Genomic DNA, 12,380 nt, shown 5'->3' with positions numbered 1-12,380 from the left:
TCTTTGCCACTCCCTGACATTGCAGAAGACAAACCACGTGGACAGAACCAAAGCTCAGAAGCTGGAGAAGCCAGAGAGAGACTCCTGCCGGCACTGAGATGCTTCCAACACCACTGACACAAAGACTTTCTACCCACTTGTGGGGGAAGGCCAGAGACTCACAGGTATCCTCCCTGAGGGCCTGTGAGTTGCCAGACTGCAGTGGGCCCCACTCCTTGCTGTTAAAGACAATGGACGCCTGCAGACATCTATTTGGTTCCAGTAGGTGGGGTTTACACCCTACTGATAATGGTTCCTATGGAGATCTAGGGAATAGGTCAGAGTTAAGCCACCATCCTAAACCTAGGATCTGCCCATCTTGTCACATGTATAACCCCAATCCCTCCCCTTCCTATTGCGTGTATGTCCCTAGACCACCCCCCTGTCATTACTGTATTGCCCATAGGACAGCCCCTTCCAGTGACGTATGTCCTCACCTGTAATTAGGGAGCTTGCACGTCCTCAGAGAATATAAAAGGCCTGGGTTAGCATTAAATCTCGCTCTCTCCCTCCACATGGACCATCATGTGGGGCAGAGGTGAGCATGCTACCATGAAACGTGTCTGACTCCATTTATTTCAATACTTCACTTCTATCGCTCATGGTCTCTATAACTTTACTATGATCTTTATTTATTATCGCTGTACAATTGTGCCTACCGGACCCGTAATGATGTTTTATGGGCTGGCTTCCCCTGACACCCATTGGCTTGTGGTCGTCCTGCATTTGGCTTTATTGTATATTTCATTTGTCTGAAGAGGACTTTATAGATTGGTATTGGACATATGGGCTAATATCAGACTTAAGGCCTTGGACTGGACTGGGTTGGGATGTTTTGTCAATATTCAACTGCTCTTGTATATAAAGCTCTTTCTTACACTATGTCCATAGATTTGTTTCTCTAGTCTACCCAGACTAACACACATACCCAGCAGAGGGATTGCTGGATCATATTTAATTTCTATTCCATCGTTCAAGGTAGCAGTACATTCCTTCTCACTATGGTTGTACATACAGTCCCACAAGCATCAACTGCCTTTCCTAAAAAGCCTTCGTTGGAAGTGTTTCTCTTGTAAGCAAGCAAAATCTAAGTGCTAATGAGCAGAAATATTTTTTATGCTCACTGTATGATGATAACAGTGCCCTGGTGGCATTGTTGGGTAACCAGCAGACATTCTGCAGGAGAAAGATGAGGATATTTGCTTCTGTAGATTTAGTCTTGGAAACCAGGTTGCACACTGAAGGCACAGGAACTTTTCCCATTCAGTTGGTCAGCACAAGTTTCCACACAGCCTTGGAAACCAGGTATAGGTTGCCATAAACTAGAATAGACCCTGTTGCAGCGGGGTTCATGAATATTCTTCCCTATATTCACTGTATTTTTAAGTGTATTTTATGGAATTGAAATAGGCTGTGATAGCTAGGTTTATTGTGCCAACCTGGCCAATAGGAACATGTGGGATTAATCAAACCCTAGTTTGATAGGGCTAAGAGATAAATGGCTCTGCAAGGTCTGTCCCCTTCTCTTGCTCCCTGATTAGACCTGCATGCTTTAGCTAGTTCTCTGTCTCAACCTGTGAGCCACACTATCTGTGGGCCAAACTAACCCATGGATTGTGTCGCTAAAGCTTGAGGCTACTTCAAGACCTGCTTCACCTCGCTACATCACTTGAGCTTGGTGGATCCTGTTGTCTTGCATTGCTTGAGTTTGATATCCCATCAGGCCTGCTTCACTAAGCTCCTGAGCTGATTGTTGCTGAAAGCCCAGCTGTTTGCTGCCTGTGGGCAGACTCTGCCTACCTTGCCTGAGGGAAGACTCCACTGTCTGCTTCCTTGACCTTGTACCTGGCAGCCCACTGGAGTTGAAGAAGTTCGTCTATTGCACAAAAGTGAGTTGAACAGAGCCTTCTGTACTGCTGTGTGGACTAATTAGCTGTTATATTCTTCTCACTGTATAAACCTATCCATATGTATATAGTCATACATGTCCTGGTTTTGTTTCTCTAGAGAACCCTGCTAACAGATTCCTAGCCAGCAGCAGTTAATTTTTGATGTTTTTAAAAAGTCATCCATGTTTACGTATGGCTGCAAGGATACTTTAAAATTTATCTAATGCAATCCAATGTTAAAATGAGACAACTGAGTGACATCAATGATAAATGGAGAAAAGGCTGATGTTGCCAAGGATTTTGTCTTGCTTGGATCCACTATTAGTGCTCATTGAAGCAGCAATCATATCAAGACAGTTGCACTGAGTAAATCTGAGTAAAACCCTTTAAAATGTCTCTCAATTTTACTAAATAGCTACGTATAGGCAGTGTAACCACATATGGTTCTCCAGCCACAATCTGCCAAGCTGCTTGATTCATCTATTGATTTTCCTTTCCTTGGCTTCCCTTTGGTATGAAAATTTTTATTTGAAAAGAATTTACTTTGAGGGTTGAGCAACTGACCCAAGCCATAGTATTTTCCATTGCCTCATATGCATGTGAAAGTTGGACATTAAATAAGACCAGCAAATGGATAAACCTGAATTGTGGTGGAGAATGTTGAAAGCGCTATGGGCTGTTAAAAAGACAAACCAGGGCGGGGTAGGGGGGACAAAAAAGAGCTGATACCAAGGACTCAATAGAAAGTAAATGTCTAAAAAAGAATGAGGGAAACATTATGTATAAACATACCTGATTCAACTGTATGGATTGTGATGAGTTGTATGACCCCAATAAAATAATTAGAAAAAAAAAAAAAGGACAAACCAATCTGTCCTGGAAGGCCAGTGTGCTTGTTAGAGACAAGGATGGTGAAACTTCATCTTACACTTGGGACATGTCAGGATACCAGTCCTTGGAGAACATTATACTTGGTAGAGGGACGAAGGTCTTCAAGATGATATTGATACCTTGGCTGCAACAATGGCTTCAAGAATAGGAGTAATAGTGGGGCTGGTGCAGGATCATGAAGTATTTCATTCTGCTGTGCATACGGCCACCAATTTGATGGCACAGAGCGTTGATTCTGAGTCCTGAAGACCACCGGAAAACACCCTCAAATACTCATTTTCCACTTGACTTCATAGGCTGAGCAGCTGGCAAGCACAAGGGCTGCATCTCTAGCATATTGCCAAATGAATTTTCTCTAAGCCTACAAATATAGGTGGGGACAAAAACATGGATGTCATAAGGCAGGCAATGTTCAATGTCTACATTATGCCAGGAAGTTAGAGTATTGATAGAAAACTGGCTGTGAGCCTTCTTTGGGAAAATCAGTCCTTCAAGGGTGAGATGTTTGAAAGGTGTTAAAGAGGCATTTAGTTTGCCCTCTCACAGGAAGAAACTGTTTCCATGGAGTTGGTCAGCACAAGTTCCTGTTCACATCAATCAGTCACTGCCATCAGGTGGATCTGATTCTCAGACCCCACACAGCAGAGTAAACCCACTATGCCGCTAGGGCTCCAGAGCTCCCATTAGAGGCAATCTCCCCAAAAAGGAACCAACTCATGATTATGAAGAGGCAACTAAGCAGTGTCCCCAAGAAAATGCAAGTTGTCTTTGGAGAAGCCAATGAGCAATGGAATTGAACAGGATGGGAGCAGATAAATGTAGGTTTCAAGAAAACACTGGGGGTGTGTTCTCCAAATAAAAACAGAAATTCACTTACTTTGAAAATGTAGCTTTATGGTTAGCTACAATTCAGCTTTCTTCTGCATGTCAATAAACAAATCTCCCCTATGCGTTTTAGAGGCATAACACAGGCTCTCACATTGAGGAAACTGATGGTGTTGAGAATAGGGGCCAAGAAAAGAAAATACTGCCTGGGTAGCAATACGGTATGAAATTCAAATCGTGTTGTCCAGGTTTTAGTGAAACACCCAAAAGCGCATGTATTTCCAATGCCTCTTTTTATGCTACAATGGCAGAATTGATTAACATAAGCAAAACCGTTATGTCCAGGTAAAGCCTAACATTAATGTGGCCCTTTACAGAAAAAATGTCAAATCCTTTATGTCTTAGATAGTATTTCCTATACACAATTCAAGTATGAGACATTTGATATTATAAAAATTTTATTTGACAGCTTTGAAAGTTTACCAAGGCAGTATGAAAAATATTGGTATCATATGATAAAATGTTTCTACACTTGACATTCATATTTGGTCAAATATGAAGACTAGTTTATTTCAAGTCCAGAGACAATACAAACTAAAAATACATATTAATCAACTATTTTGGGGAACGGAAAACAATTGTAGGTGAACGGACACACAGGATGGTTGGTGTAAGGTACTGCAAAATAAATAAAATATAATACAGGCTCCAGGGGGAGGGGTGTAAATGGGAACTGATATCAGAGTTCAAGAAAATGTTTAAAACTGATGGTGGCAGCAATTGTACAATTATGATCTAATTGAATTGTGGATTGTTGTATCTGTAAGAGCACCCCAATAAAATGATTGTTTTTAAAATCTATTTGTTGAATATCCTACAACCTTTAAAATGCTCCAAACTAAAAATCTTTTGTTGGTTTTATGGAAACAGTAAAAATTAAAATTATTCACTGCATAATTTTAAAAAGAAGCATTGAGTTTTGTATCATTGTACTTTTTAAACCAGTTCTCAAAATGTAATCCTCGGTATTAAATGTTACCAAGTATCTGTGTATAACATGATGGGTTGTTTTGCTGGGATCACTTCCTCTGAGCATCTTCATCATGCGCCACAAAGCCCTTTCCTCATCTGTCCAAGTTTGACTTCACACGATTCCTCAGTTTACTTGTAGAGTCTCTTGAACAAGGCAATGTCAGCATTCCAGTGGCCATCTGTTATCTTCTATAATTCCATTCCAATTCTGCAGTTTCATGCACAGTACAACCCTAAACAAACATGTGAAGCAAGAACTACCTGTAATTCTTAGAATCTAGTTTCAGCGTTTTCATTAGTATTGTTACCTGAGCTACTAGCTTCACCAGATAGCAGTTAAGACACATGCCCACTTCTGAAACAATGAAACCCACCTTTATTTGCAGTGAAATGTCGTTCCTCCCTGCCCCCATCAATGCAACAACTTTAATGCTTGGACACGAATGATAGCCAAACTGATTGGGATGTGTATTTTATAAGTCTTTAATCCAAAGTAAATGTTCCATTTTAATCATGAGTCTTTCTGTTTGCAATTTAAACTAATGAAGCAACTTTGTTTTGTTTTTTTGTTATTTTTATAATTAGCAGACGTTTCCAATATGGTTCACACAATGCTGCTTCACAGACTCTAGGTCTTGGTCTTTCTTACTATACTCTTATCATCTTCTAATCACAACTAGTACTCATTATTTTATTGGTCTATGTGGCTTTTATATTTGCAGACAAATTTCTTTGGTGACCCATTTTGATAAGATGGCACATGGCATTTTCTAAGGAGGCAACACAATACTGCACTATGCTCTTATGTATAAACTGATTAACAGATGCTTGGTGGACTTCAGAGCTAGCAGCATAGCTTGTCCAGAAGGTTTGGAGGCTGGTGTTTAACTAACTGTAGTACCTATAAGATCACTGAGTAGGACTCCACTCTGGCAGAGGTCTGATGCTAACCGATATCTATACCGGAGCCATGTGAGGACTACCTGTACATAAAACAATGAGTAATGTGTATGGTTAACTCTGAACACAATTTAGTCAACTACTTGACAAACCCAGACCTAGTGCAAATGAAAACAAAAAAAATTCTAAATGAAATGCTAGCTTTATGGCTTAATTAGCTCACCGGAGCAATAGAAATATTTACAGATAACAATAAATTGAATTTTCAAGTTAAGAGTTGCAGGCAGTGCAAACACACTGTGGAAATTAGAGCTTATCTCTACATTTCAAAAACCGCGTACTTTCACAGTAGTACTAGAGGTCTGTCAGAGTTGAGCCTGTGGTGAAAACAACTGAGACAAAAATCACTACAGCAGCAAAATACCAATACATTTCAGCATGAAAGCCGCATGTAACCTCTTAATGCTGTATTCAGTCTTAAGTGATGTATATAAAGTTTATATCTACCTTTATGATGGTATACATTTAATATAAAACACAAACTTGGGTAAAAAGTAAATATTCCTAAGAATTTCTTCCTTTACAAAAGGTATCTACTTCCCTCAAATTTGAAAAATACTCCAAGAAAAGCAAAGAACAGAACCAGTATTAGATTTGACATTAACAACACTTTCCTATAAACTTTCTATCCATTTTTAAACAAAGCTGAAAACATAGGATCCATTAGCATCTGAGAGCCATTTGGATTATCAATACTTTAGGAAATTAAAGCTCAGTACATTTGCAAATCAAATTTGATTTAAATAATCTTTAAATTCACATCATACTCAAACAAATGTTAAAACATCTCTCCAAAAGTGATTTTATGGACGCCTTACCTTTAGTCTTGAAATTATCTGTCAGATAAATACAATACTCTTCTCTCAGAAAAATACTGTTCAATTTTACTCCTATAAGTAAAAATGTTCAGAGATTAATCAATGCAGAGAAAGGACATAATAAATGTAAGGCTCAATTTTTTCTTCATAATGTCCTCATCCACATACATTAATCACAACAAATCATGATGTGAACAGCAGTGGAAAAAATTTAATCATTGGACATGTTTTCTCATTTGGAGCTTAAAATTGTAGCTACAAGGTTTTAATTGCTCTTTTGAAACTGTACTTAGTAAGCTTCTATTTATTTCTACTAAATCATTTCAATCCTCCAATGCAGAAAGGTAAGATTTTCAATTTGCTATGATTGGGGGGAAAAAAACAAGGTAATTTCAAGTATATTACTACATATGCTTTCGACAGATTATCATAGGCTAAGAAGTACTGTTTTCCATCATCAAGCCTGATAGGGAGTTACTGTAATATAAAGGACATACAGTAATATAATCCCAAACTTGGAATGCTTTACGGCTTCATTACTTTTCAAACTCTCAGAGGCAGCAGCAAAACACTAAAGGGAAAGGAGTAGGCTGTCTCTGCTAACCAAGATCTCCCGAGCAGCAATAATGAGAAAAGACAGATTACTAAGGAACCCTTGTGGCACTATGGGCTATGTATTGGGCTGCCAACCACTAGGTAAACAGTTCAAATCTCCCAGCTGCCCTGTGTAAGAAAGACGAGACTGCCAGGTATGGTAAAGATTTGCAGTCTCTGGAAGCCATATGGGGTCACTATAACTTAGAATGGACTCCATGGCAGCATGTTTGGGTATTTTTGGCAATTAGCCAAAAACTGGCAAACTCTTCTGCATGCATTAATGAGAAAGTACCCTGATGCAACAGATGTGCTAGCCACTCTATTGACCCTCCAGAACTCTCATCTTCTCTTGGCACCCATGCCCTTACATAATCTCGTCCTACACATTAGCAGGATTGGGCTTTGGGGCTAACAGGATACAGAAGAAACAATGATAGATACATCACTTAACAAGCCTAGGCTTTAAGATGGAAACTTACCAGCAGTCACTCTTCTTGGATGATTCACTGAGGGAAGTCAGCTGCAGCAGACTTATAATAAAGTTCACTTGGCTAAGAACTAGTCTCTAGTTAGTAGTTGCCAAGAAACTGAAGCCTAACAAGTTAAAGAGGTTGGAAGTTAAATGACAAGTTGATTCCTACCCAGAATCCCTGTGAGAGATGCCTGGCCAGGATCACCCAGTCTGTCATCCTGATCTACAGAAACACTAAGTTATCAAGTTGCTGTTTTAAGCTGTTACATTTTAGGATAATTTGTTACATGGTAAGAGACAATCAACAACCACCTATACCCCAAAGTAAAATATGCAATTTAGTAATTAATAAGATCTGCAATCTCAGGAAAATAATTCAGATTCAGGATTACCTTTAGATTTGGTCAGTAATAACTTTAAAACCCCCAAACTTTCTTAGTAAAGAAATTCCAACGAAAATGGAAAATTCAACAATATGGGCCAGTTACTACAAATACCTTCCTAAAGATTCATTAGACCTAGCCAAGAATCTGACACCCATACCTTCTTTCAAAGTTATTGTAAGAAATTATATTGCGTATACACACCCACAATATTAAATGCCGAACAATGGAATGCCTAGAGTTGAGTAAACACTAGAGGCACCCCCTCCCCAGCAGAGGGCAGTCAATGAGATTATAAACCATAAAATAGATTATTTTATTTACTAAAAATCCTCCATATTTCCAAGTCCCTGTTACTACAGTGCCACGACTACACGAAACATTTCAAAGAGAAAAATACACTACCTGATCTTCTGCATACTTCAAGAAATCACTTTGCACAATCCAGGTCTTTTCCAGCATCATCACGTCATCACGTAAATAATTCCTGAAAAGAGTGTTAATTATTTTGTGCAATGATCCTTGTCTTAATAAAAAAAAAAGCAGTCTTTAAATAGCTTGCATATCCTCATTTAAATACTCGATAATCACAACGGTTCAGTATGTGAACAGCAGTGAAGAAGTTTTAATCACTGGATATGAAGTTACTGGAAGAAGCAAAGATATAACACCAAATGATTAAGTTGAGAACTCAATACAATCATTAAAACAACATAAATAATTTTAAAAATCTTAAATGGCATTATACACACACCACTTAAAATATTTCATTTGTAAAGGATTACCCATTTCCCCACCTAGAACATGTAAAGAATAGGGCAATCACCCCTTGATAGGAAAGTGCACTGGTTGTTTTCCTTTCCTCATTTTATAAACCTGTAAGTATAACTGCTCTTCTGGGACATTTCTAAGTCACTCATTTGTAATCAAAGAGCAGGAAAAGTGTCAGAATGCTGTGGATGCCATTGTTTCATCTTCCCTGGGGGAGCTACACAGCTGGAACTCAATTCAGCAGTGAAGAAGCCCTCCCATCTCAAAAGCTAAACTGGCAGAAACACTTTCCACTTAGACAAAAAAGCTGCTCTTGAACCCAGGATTTCCATCACTGCCACTGAGTTGATGCCAATAGGACAGGGTAGAACTGCCCCTGTGAGTTTCAGAGACTGCAATGGTTTACGAGGGTAGAAAGCCTGATCTCTCCCTGGAGCTCAGTGATTGTGCATTGACCTGCTAACTGTAAAGTCAGCGGTTCAAAACCATCAGCGGTTCCAAGAGCTAAAGACAAGCAAGGCTTTCTACTTCTGTAGTTACACTCTGAACCCCACCAAGAGCAGTTCTACCCTGACTTATCGGGTGACAGTTGATTCCATAGTAGTGAGCTTAATTTTCAAGTATAGTACTCCCCAGGAATAGTAAAGCAGGAATCATTTTTCTCATAATTTTTCATATTTTGGTTATCAAATAGCACAGATTTTAAGACTACCTAACTCCCAATTCTCTCATGAGTTCTGCTTTTCAAATCTCTCAATTTTGCTGAGCACGTGGTTTCCCAGCACACACATGGCCATTCTGAAACATGTATTTATGTGTACGCCAAGGGATGCAGTTACCATCCAACCCAGCATCTCAACTGGGACATGAAAATGCGCCCACAAAAACTTACATATGTTGTCATAATTCACAATAACCAATAAACGAAAACAATCCAATTGTCAAATGATGAGTAAAGAAATTATTCCACAACCAGAATAAAGGAAGTATCTCTATACACGCTACAACAGGAACCTTGAAAACATTGCCCAGAGTTCAAAAATGCCACAAAATATCATTACTGTACGTTTCTGTTAAAACAAAATGTCCAAATAGGCAAATCTATAGTGATAAATCAAATGAATTTATCATTAGGAAATAACTTGCTCAAGGTATGGGATTTTTGGGGGGTGGTGGTGGTGATGAAAACGTCCTGAAATTGACCTGAATACTAGAAAAGTAGTTGCAGGTCCGACACTCTACTTTTCACATCCAGGTAACCCTTTTCCACGCACATCCCCCAAGGGCTGATTTCTCCCACTGTTGATCAACCATGTGATTGCAGGGGAGTAAGCAAACACTTTCAACTTCACCCAAAGAAAATTGCCATGCAATGCAAGCCTGGTGGGTATAATTAATAGCTTGATAATAAATTTTGAGGGGCTGTAACCTGGATAAGGTAAAAATCGCGTTGGGAGGAAAGAGCAATCTTGTTTAGGCTTGGAAAGAAAGCTTGGAATCATTCTTTGAGTTCAGAGATGGAACTGTTAAGAGTTTAAAAACACAAAATAGAAACTTTGCTAGCCCCGTTTTTGTGTTTTGTTTTGTTATTAACGAAAACTGGAATCTCATGCTTTAAATGTGGATCATTTCACTAAAAGATGTTATTTTTAATCTCACTTCTGAAAGCTTTCCGCTCTCCTCCCCGCGGCCCCCCCCCCCCCCCCCCCCGCCACAAACCCCCTTACCACCCCTGATGAGTCCTCCCCAGCCCAGGAACCTGGCCCAGCGACCTATAACGCTTACCTTACTAAAAGCAATCCAAGCTCCCTGCTGTCGAGGCGATGCCGACACCCACCGACCCTAAAAAGACAAGACAGAAGTGCCCTTGTTGAGTTTCCGAGACAAACAGTTTATGGCAGGAGAGCTGAGTCTTTCTTCCCCAGAGCGGCTGGTGGTTTTGAACTTCCGACTTTGCGGATCGTGGTCTTACGAGTAAACAGTATGCCATCAGGGCTCCGTAAACGCTTACCTTCGAGATCCTGCTCCTCCCGGAGCAGATACACGATGTCTTACAAAACAAGGGTCGCGGAATTTAAAGAGTCCACATATCCTCAAACTTTCAGCTCCTCTGGGGTCGCACACTTAGGCCAGCTCTGGCAAACGCTCCCACACTTTCTATACCTCGCTGCTACAAGATAAAATGCAAGGAGATGAAGCGCATTTTACTAATTGTTACCTTCCCCCAACCCCCGTGTATCTGCAGCAGATCCAGGGTGCCATAGTTAGCCTGCTCCCTCACCCCCTTCCTCCCCGCATGTCCGGCTCGCACCTGAAGACGCATCAACATGGCCCTGGATCCACTGCCATTTACGTCCTGACTCTCTGCTCTGCATTTCCATCTTCAGCTCCCAGAAAGGCGTGATGGCGAAAGATGGTAGAAATCACGAGAGCGAGTCCACACAGCACGTCCCAGTAAGCCCGGTCGAAAAGGTAAGAAGGCGCGGCCGAGCCCGACGCTTGCAGCCCCCTGGCCTTTCCGATTGGCTGGTGCGACACGTCGCAGCCAGTGATTGGTCGCGGCGTCGAGCGCTCCGCCCACCGAGAGGACCGGTGGGAGTCCCGCGTCTCACACGTCCGCCTTCCGGTACAAGTAAAGGTCGTAGCGGCCGGGTCGCAAAACAGGGTGTAACCGGGTCCTTGCACCTCAGGCGACACTGGCAGTGGAGCCCACGAAGCGGCTGAGCCGCAGGGGCGGCACCACCCGGGACGCCGTGCCAAGCAGGGCGCTCAGCCTCTCCGCCCACCAGCGCCGTGCGCGCAGCGCGAGGCTGCCTTAGCTCCCGGCCAGGCCTGCCTGGGAAGCAGGCCGCGGTGGGCGGAGCCGCGCTACGGAGTGCGTCGCGCCGTCGACGTGGCGGTTCGCGACGTGCTTTACGTGAGCGGGGGCGGGGGAATGAGACCATTCAGAGCTTGTTTTGCCCCCTTTATGTATAGTATAGTTCTAGTTCGCTGTTTCTCCCAAAAGGCTGGTTCTTTCACTTTCTCTGCGGCTTGCCTCCCGGCTTGCCTAATGGATTTTAAAGAGCATTACTCTGTTAAAAATGAAAGGGCTTCCGCCGTTTCCGGATTGTGAGGAGTGGGAGAACTGTTGCACACTCGGACGTGGTGGCCGTGAGCAGGAGTGCGGGCCTGAGTTTCCCCCAGTGCTATTTGGCATAATTCAGTTGCATTAGCCCAGTACTTCAACGCCAGTACCCTTTTTTTTTTTTTTAACCAGCAGCATTCTAGCCAGATCGGATTATAGCAAGGAAGTTTTATTTGGCTAGAGTGGAGCAGAATTTCAGATGAATGTAATTTGAACTCTTGTTGATGGACTAGTGTAAGTCCCATTGTATTCAGGACACACTGCTATGGAGTTGATGCCAACTCACTCACAGCGACCCTCTAAGATAAGGATGGGACTGACCTTTTGAATTTCTGAGACTGTAGTAGAAAGCCCCATCTTTTTCCTACAGTGATGAGTGTTTCAAGCTAGGAACCTGTCAAGATTGCAGCCCAACTTCTCACTAATGTGCCACCAGGGCTCCTCCAGTAGAGATGTACTTCAAAATGAAGTAACCTGTCAAAAGGTATGGGAGGCCAGTTGTAGCTAGGTTAAAGAGCGCAGATGCTAAACAAAAACACAGTTCCAAACCGTCAGCTCCTCTGGGAGCCAAGGTAA

At 41.6% G+C, this 12,380-nt stretch overlaps 1 long non-coding RNA gene across 3 annotated transcripts; it reads right to left on the bottom strand.

Annotated features, from left to right (window-relative positions):
- Positions 1 to 4,075: 4,075 nt before the first annotated feature.
- On the bottom strand, positions 4,076 to 11,526 carry LOC142442795 (uncharacterized). 3 transcript variants are annotated; one of them, XR_012783472.1, is made up of 7 exons: positions 10,989 to 11,523; positions 10,689 to 10,847; positions 10,463 to 10,519; positions 8,312 to 8,393; positions 7,531 to 7,645; positions 6,455 to 6,526; positions 4,077 to 4,909 (listed from the first exon to the last, which is right to left on the bottom strand). It is a non-coding gene; the product is annotated as an uncharacterized LOC142442795 (long non-coding RNA). The 3 variants fall into 3 exon arrangements; XR_012783471.1 differs by having other exon boundaries at positions 4,076 to 4,909; positions 7,531 to 8,393; positions 10,989 to 11,526; XR_012783473.1 differs by lacking the exon at positions 7,531 to 7,645 and having other exon boundaries at positions 10,989 to 11,522.
- Between the last annotated feature and the right edge of the window lie 854 nt (positions 11,527 to 12,380).

This window comes from Tenrec ecaudatus, chromosome 3 (assembly GCF_050624435.1).
Source record: "Tenrec ecaudatus isolate mTenEca1 chromosome 3, mTenEca1.hap1, whole genome shotgun sequence".
Classification (NCBI taxonomy): domain Eukaryota; kingdom Metazoa; phylum Chordata; class Mammalia; order Afrosoricida; family Tenrecidae; genus Tenrec; species Tenrec ecaudatus.
This window is presented reverse-complemented; position numbering and strand designations above follow the sequence as displayed.